Below are 6,733 nucleotides of genomic sequence, written 5' to 3'. Positions count from 1 at the left end.
AAGTGGAGTCGGGGTGTCTAGACTCGCCGAGTTGCCTTTGCACTTGACGAGTCCGGTCAAGTTGACCGTTGACCTGTATGTAATTTAGTAGGGTCAGTTGTCTTGTTTGATAAGATCATTAATAAAGGTATGTGGTATTATAGGGAGCCTGCAGATTAGCGGATCGAGTGCGAGTAGCTCGAAGGGTTTATAGCTTGCATACTACGAGGTGAGTCTTCTCACTATACTTCACCCGTAAGGGTTTGACTGTGTGACCGGAAGGTTGTATGTGTTATATTTATGCTATGTCTAGAGAGGTAGATGCTTTGTATGTGATGTATGCTTATATGTGATGTATGCTTATACGGGCCGGAAGGCGTGACTTATGTGATAGAAAGAACGGTATGATGTATGACTTATGTGTTATGTGTGATATGCTATATGTGTTATGTTTATACTGTTATGGGCCGGAAGGCAAAATACTATGGGCCGGAAGGCAATGTAATACGGGCCGGAAGGCGATATGTTATGGGCCGGAAGGCGATTATGTTACGGGCCGGAAGGCAATGTTATGTGGACCGAAAGGTCCGGGCCGGAAGGCGTATGTGGGTAAGTCGTATACTGGGGAACTCACTAAGCATTTATGCTTACTAGTTGTGTTTATGTTTTTCAGGTACTAGCGCTGACCGTGGGAAGGCGCCGGCGTGACACGTACACACTGCCATTGTTGAAGATCTTGAGGATTTATTATTTATACTTTTGCAGTAACTTGGAATAAACTCTTTTGTCGAATAATGATGTTTTATTTTAAATGAAAAATTTATTTGAAAATTTGAGCTGTTACAATTGGTATCAGAGCCTTGGTTTGAGGGATTCGGGTGTACTTTCGGGTGCAACTGAACTCAGACCGGGGATTTGAGGAAAAACCTTTTTAAATAATAAGGACACAACATTTCATAAATGGTAAGGCGGTAAAACAAGAATGGAGCAGTGTGTACGATCAGCCAGCGCCCGAACGGTAAAGATCCCCAGAATACTTTACAATGTTATGTTATGCACTGAATTATGAATTGTTATGCATGCTAGAAGACTAGGTATACATGATAGGACTAGAATTGCCTGTTTTGTGATGCCTTAGTCTAGGGAGATTGTTTATATGAGATATTTGGTAGCGTGCAAGTAGATAGTGCATACTAGAAGTAGAGTACTCATTATTCGGGATTTGGGGAGGAAGATTTGGGACGAATACTGATGCGGTGTGGTCGGTAGTATTGGGCCCGTACTACCGAAGACACTGGATCGGTGGAAGACCCAAGTAAGAATCCATGGAAATCGGAGATTGAGCAGGGCGCGTATCGAGTACAATTGTACTTGGTGGAGTCTCTGATGATTTTATGTTATATTTCAGAGACATCATGGTCATCACACGCAATGGGGCGAGTTCGAGCGGTGCGAGTGACGAGGAGATTCGTCAGATTATTCAGGAAGAGGTAGCTGCGGCGGTTCGGGCTGAGATCCCGGAGATGTTTGGGTCTATTAAGACCACTCTGATGGAGGAGTTTGAGGAGCGGTACGCCGCACTTACTGAAGCTGCAGTCACTGCCGCTACCGCAGCTGTGGCTGCTGCTAGGCCGCAAGGGGGTGATTCATTACTATTCAGGGAATTCAGCAACACGAAACCCCCTGAATTTGATGGGATGCAGGATCCGATTGCGGCTATGAGGTGGATCGCCGACATTGAGGGGTGCTTCTATACTTGCTCATGCCCGGAGCACCTGAGGGTACGGTTCGCCTTGAACCAGCTCCGTCTGGGAGCGAAGGATTGGTGGAAGTTCGTGACGGCGAACTTCACTCAGGCAGAGATTTCAGCGGTGACATGGGAGAGGTTTACGGAGATGTTCAGGGATGAGTACGTTCCCCCGGTGGAGAGGGAGCGATTGATTCAGGAGTTCTTGACCCTTAAGCAGGGTACTGACTCCGTGGCAGTGATCACGCGGAAGTTTCATGAGAGGGCAATGTTCTGCCCTGAGCTGGTATCTACAGAGCAGTCGCGGATGAGCCGGTATTTGGGCGTTTTGAAGAGGGAGATCCGGGAGTTTGTGTCAAACTCCACCTATCGTACTTTCACTGAGCTTCAGGCGAACGCCAGGAAGCGCGAGATCGAGTTGGAGACTCAGGCGAGGGAGGAGGCTGAGTCTCGGCAGGTGGATCGGCGGCCGGCTCAGTCTCAGCCGGCAGCCAAGCGGACTAAGTTCGCTGATTCGAGGATGGGAGGTCCGAAGGGTCGCACTTGCACGAAGTGCGGCAGGAGTCACGAGGGGGTGTGTCGAGCTGGTGGTTGCTACAAGTGTGGCAAGGAGGGACATATTGCCAGGGATTGCCCTAAGGGGTTTATGGTTTGCTTTCACTGCAACCAGACAGGCCATCGGAAGGCCGAGTGTCCGCAACTTCGTCAGGGAGCTACACCTACTACCCGGACTACTGAGACCCGACCGGCGAAGGTCGAGGCCCCGAGGGCTCGCGGGAGAGCCTTTCAGCTGACTGCGGAGGAGGTCCGCGCTGCGCCCGATGTTGTGGCAGGTATGTTATCATTCACGTATTTACTTAAAGGTCGAAATGCTATGCTTATGTTAATGTATGTGTAGGTACTTTCCTTGTGAACTCTATGCCTGCTCTAGTGTTATTTGATTCGGGTGCGAGTAGATCGTTTGTATCGTTAGCTTTTAGTCAGCACATCGGCATTAGTCGTGAGCCATTAAGTCGGCCTTTGAGCGTTTCTATTGCGGCTGAGAGGGTGATTTGTGCTACGGAGGTTCTTCGGGGATGTGTGCTAGAGATCTTCGGGGTCGCGTTTCCGATTGACCTAATTCCTATTGCGATGGGGGATGTCTGTGTCATCGTAGGCATGGACTGGTTGAGCCGATTCAGTGCTGTCATCGACTGCGAGCGTCAGCTGGTGACTATACGAGACCCTAGTGGGGGAGTTCTTACGGTATACGGCGAGGGTACCCGTTCGGGATCAGCCTTTTGTTCGGCCGCTAGGGCGAGGCAATGCCTACAGCGGGGATGTAACGGTTTTGTGGCATATGTGATGGATACGCGGGAGATTTCCGAGAGACCGAAGACACTGAAGGAGGTTCCAGTGGTGCGCGAGTTTCCAGATGTTTTTCCCGAGGATTTGCCGGGAGTACCTCCTGCGAGGCAAGTGGAGTTTGGTATCGATCTAGTTCCAGGGGCTGCGCCTATTGCGAAGGTGCCTTATCGTCTTGCACCTCCAGAGATGCAAGAGTTGTCCTTGCAACTTCAAGAGTTGTTGGGGAAGGGATTTATTCGGCCGAGTAGCTCGCCGTGGGGAGCACCGATTCTGTTCGTCAAGAAGAAGGATGGTTCACACCGGATGTGTATCGATTACCGGGAGTTGAACAAGGTGACGGTCAAGAACCGCTATCCGTTACCGAGGATCGATGATCTATTCGATCAGTTGCAAGGGGAATCTTGGTTTTCCAAGATTGATTTGAGATCAGGGTACCATCAGGTAAGAGTGCGGGATGAGGACGTCCAGAAGACAGCATTTAGGACGCGGTATGGGCATTACGAGTTCGTGGTGATGCCTTTTGGGCTCACCAATGCCCCAGCAGTGTTCATGGACCTCATGAACAGGGTATGCAGGCCGATGCTGGATCGGTCTGTGATTGTATTTATCGACGACATTCTGGTGTATTCGCGGTCTAGAGAGCAGCATGAGGGACATTTGAGGGAGGTCCTTGAGGTACTGAGGTCGGAGAAGCTATATGCAAAATTCTCCAAATGTGACTTCTGGTTACGGGAGGTCCAATTTCTGGGGCACGTTGTAAATCAGGCAGGGATATTGGTCGATCCGGCCAAGGTGGAAGCGGTGATGAGTTGGGAGGCACCGAAGTCACCTTCTGAGATCAGGAGTTTCCTTGGGTTGGCGGGGTATTATCGAAGGTTCATTAGGGACTTCTCCAAGATCGTGGTGCCGCTCACTAGATTGACCCGGAAGGGTGTTACATTTTCATGGGGACCCGAGCAGCAGACTTCCTTCGAGACACTTCGTCAGAGACTGTGCGAAGCCCCAGTATTAACTCTCCCGGAAGGGATGGAGGACTTTGTCGTATATTGCGACGCATCGATTTCAGGATTGGGTGCAGTGTTGATGCAGAGGGGCCATGTGATAGCCTATGCATCGAGGCAGCTGAAGCCTCACGAAGCGAGATATCCCACGCATGACTTAGAGTTGGGGGCAGTAGTGTTCGCCCTCAAAATTTGGCGTCACTACCTGTACGGGGTTCGTTGTACCATATACACGGACCATAAGAGTTTGAAGTATTTGATGGATCAACCCAACCTAAACATGCGTCAGAGGAGATGGTTAGACGTGGTTAAGGATTATGACTGTGAGATCCTATACCACCCAGGCAAGGCTAATGTGGTAGCCGATGCATTGAGTCGTAGGGCGGAGAGCACTCCATTGCGGGATGTATGTTTGAGATTGATGGTGATGACTCCGGTATTAGATGCTATTCGTGGGGCACAGGTCGAGGTTGTGAAATCTGGGATGCAGAAACAGGAGCGGGTCGTCGGGTTGATTTCAGAGTTCGTTATGGATGGACGGAGACTTCTGATGTTTCAGGGTCGGATCTGGGTACCATTCGTGGGCGGTACGCGTGTTACTTTGATGGAGGAGGCACACAGATCGAAATTCTCGATCTATCCCGGTGCTACTAAAATGTATTTGGATTTGAGAAAGGAGTATTGGTGGCCTTGCATGAAGAGAGACGTCGCCTGGTTCGTTGAGAGGTGTTTGACCTGCCGTAGGGTTAAGGCCGAGCACCAGAGACCGCACGGTAAATTGCAACCCTTAGAGATTCCTGAGTGGAAGTGGGAACAGATCACGATGGATTTCATCACCAAATTGCCGAGAACTGCCAGGGGAGTCGATGCGATTTGGGTGATTGTGGATAGGCTAACAAAGAGTGCACACTTCCTTGCCATTAGCGAAAGTTCATCAGCAGAGAAGTTGGCAGAGTTATACGTGAGAGAGATAGTATCTCGGCATGGAGTGCCGACCTCGATTGTTTTGGACCGCGATGTACGTTTCACCTCCAGGTTCTGGAAGAAATTCCATGAGGAGTTGGGTACTAAACTGCATTTTAGTACCGCATACCATCCCCAGACCGACGGTCAGAGCGAGCGGACGATTCAGACATTGGAAGACATGCTTAGAGCGTGTGTGTTAGACTTCGGGGGTAGCTGGGATGCGCATCTGCCGTTGGCTGAGTTTTCCTACAACAACAGCCATCATTCGAGCATTGGTATGCCACCTTTTGAGTTGTTGTATGGTAGGAGGTGTCGGACTCCCATTTGCTGGGGAGAAGTGGGACAGAGAGTGATGGGCAGTACAGAGATCGTACTTCAGACGACCGAACAGATTCAACGGGTGAGGCAGAGGTTATTGACAGCCCAGAGCCGACAGAAGAGTTATGCGGACAGACGCCAGTCCGAGCTCGAATTCCAGGTCGGCGACTTCGTTCTCCTAAAGGTTTCTCCTTGGAAAGGAGTGATTCGGTTCAGAAAGAGGGGCAAATTGGGGCCCCGGTTCATAGGTCCATTCCGGGTAATTGCAAGGGTAGGTCGGGTAGCTTATCGGTTGGAGTTGCCAGCGGAGCTGAGTCAGATTCACAATACCTTTCACGTATCACAGTTGAGGAAGTGTATAGCCGATGAAGCGGCAGTGGTTCCGTTAGGGGATATTCAGGTGGATGCGAGCCTGAATTACGCTGAGAGACCAGTAGCTATCAGGGATCGGAAGATCAAGGTTCTACGGAACAAGGAGATACCCCTGGTGTTGGTTCAGTGGCAACATCGGAAGGGATCGGAGATGACTTGGGAGCCGGAAAGTGAAATGCGGGAGCAACATCCGGAGTTATTCGCAGGATGAGACTTCGAGGGCGAAGTCTAGTTCTAGTGGGGGAGAGTTGTAACAGCCCGGAATTTCAGGTAGTTCTTTAAATTATTTTTGGGGCATATTTAGGAGGGGACTCGGCGAGTTGGTGCCTGACTCGCCGAGTAGGACCACGGTTTTGGTCACAGATTCGCGAATGGACTCGACGAGTCCATTAGGGACTCGGCGAGTCGACGCTGTTCAGCTGAAACCCTAGCCGTTTTGATTCTGAATCGTATATAATGTCTTTAGGGCCGTCATGTCTCGTCTTTTGGCCGATTGAAGATAGCTTAGGAGTCTGTGGGTATCTGGAGCAAGGGTGAGGGCTAGTGGAAGCTTGAAGAGGTTGTTAGATGAGGAGAGGCAAGGTGGTGATCAAAGGAGGTTCAAGGGGTCGAGTTCTGAAGGTTGGGGACACAGGGAACGCGTATTCCAGGTAATCTTCGGATCATATCTGTAGCTTTTACGTTGTATGCGAATCTAGGGTTTAGGAAATCCATTTAAGGATTTGATAGATTATAGTGTTGTTTCAAGTGTTTAAACCCCTGTAATAGTATATGTGAAGGTCCAGGAAGCCCCATATCTATATATTATGGAATCATGCGCAGTACAGGAGGCAGTTGATTGATTGCATGGCGAGGACTCGCCGAGTCCAATGATCAGACTCGGCGAGTAGCTTGAAGATTCACTAGGACTCGCCGAGTTGTTCTTCAGACTCGGCGAGTAGCTTGAAGACCTACTGGAACTCGTCGAGTCGTTCTTTAGACTCGGCGAGTGGAGTCGGGGTGT

The sequence above is a fragment of the Lactuca saligna genome, chromosome 3 (assembly GCF_052625555.1).
Source record: "Lactuca saligna cultivar CGN05327 chromosome 3, ASM5262555v1, whole genome shotgun sequence".
Lineage (NCBI taxonomy): Eukaryota > Viridiplantae > Streptophyta > Magnoliopsida > Asterales > Asteraceae > Lactuca > Lactuca saligna.
This window is presented reverse-complemented; position numbering follows the sequence as displayed.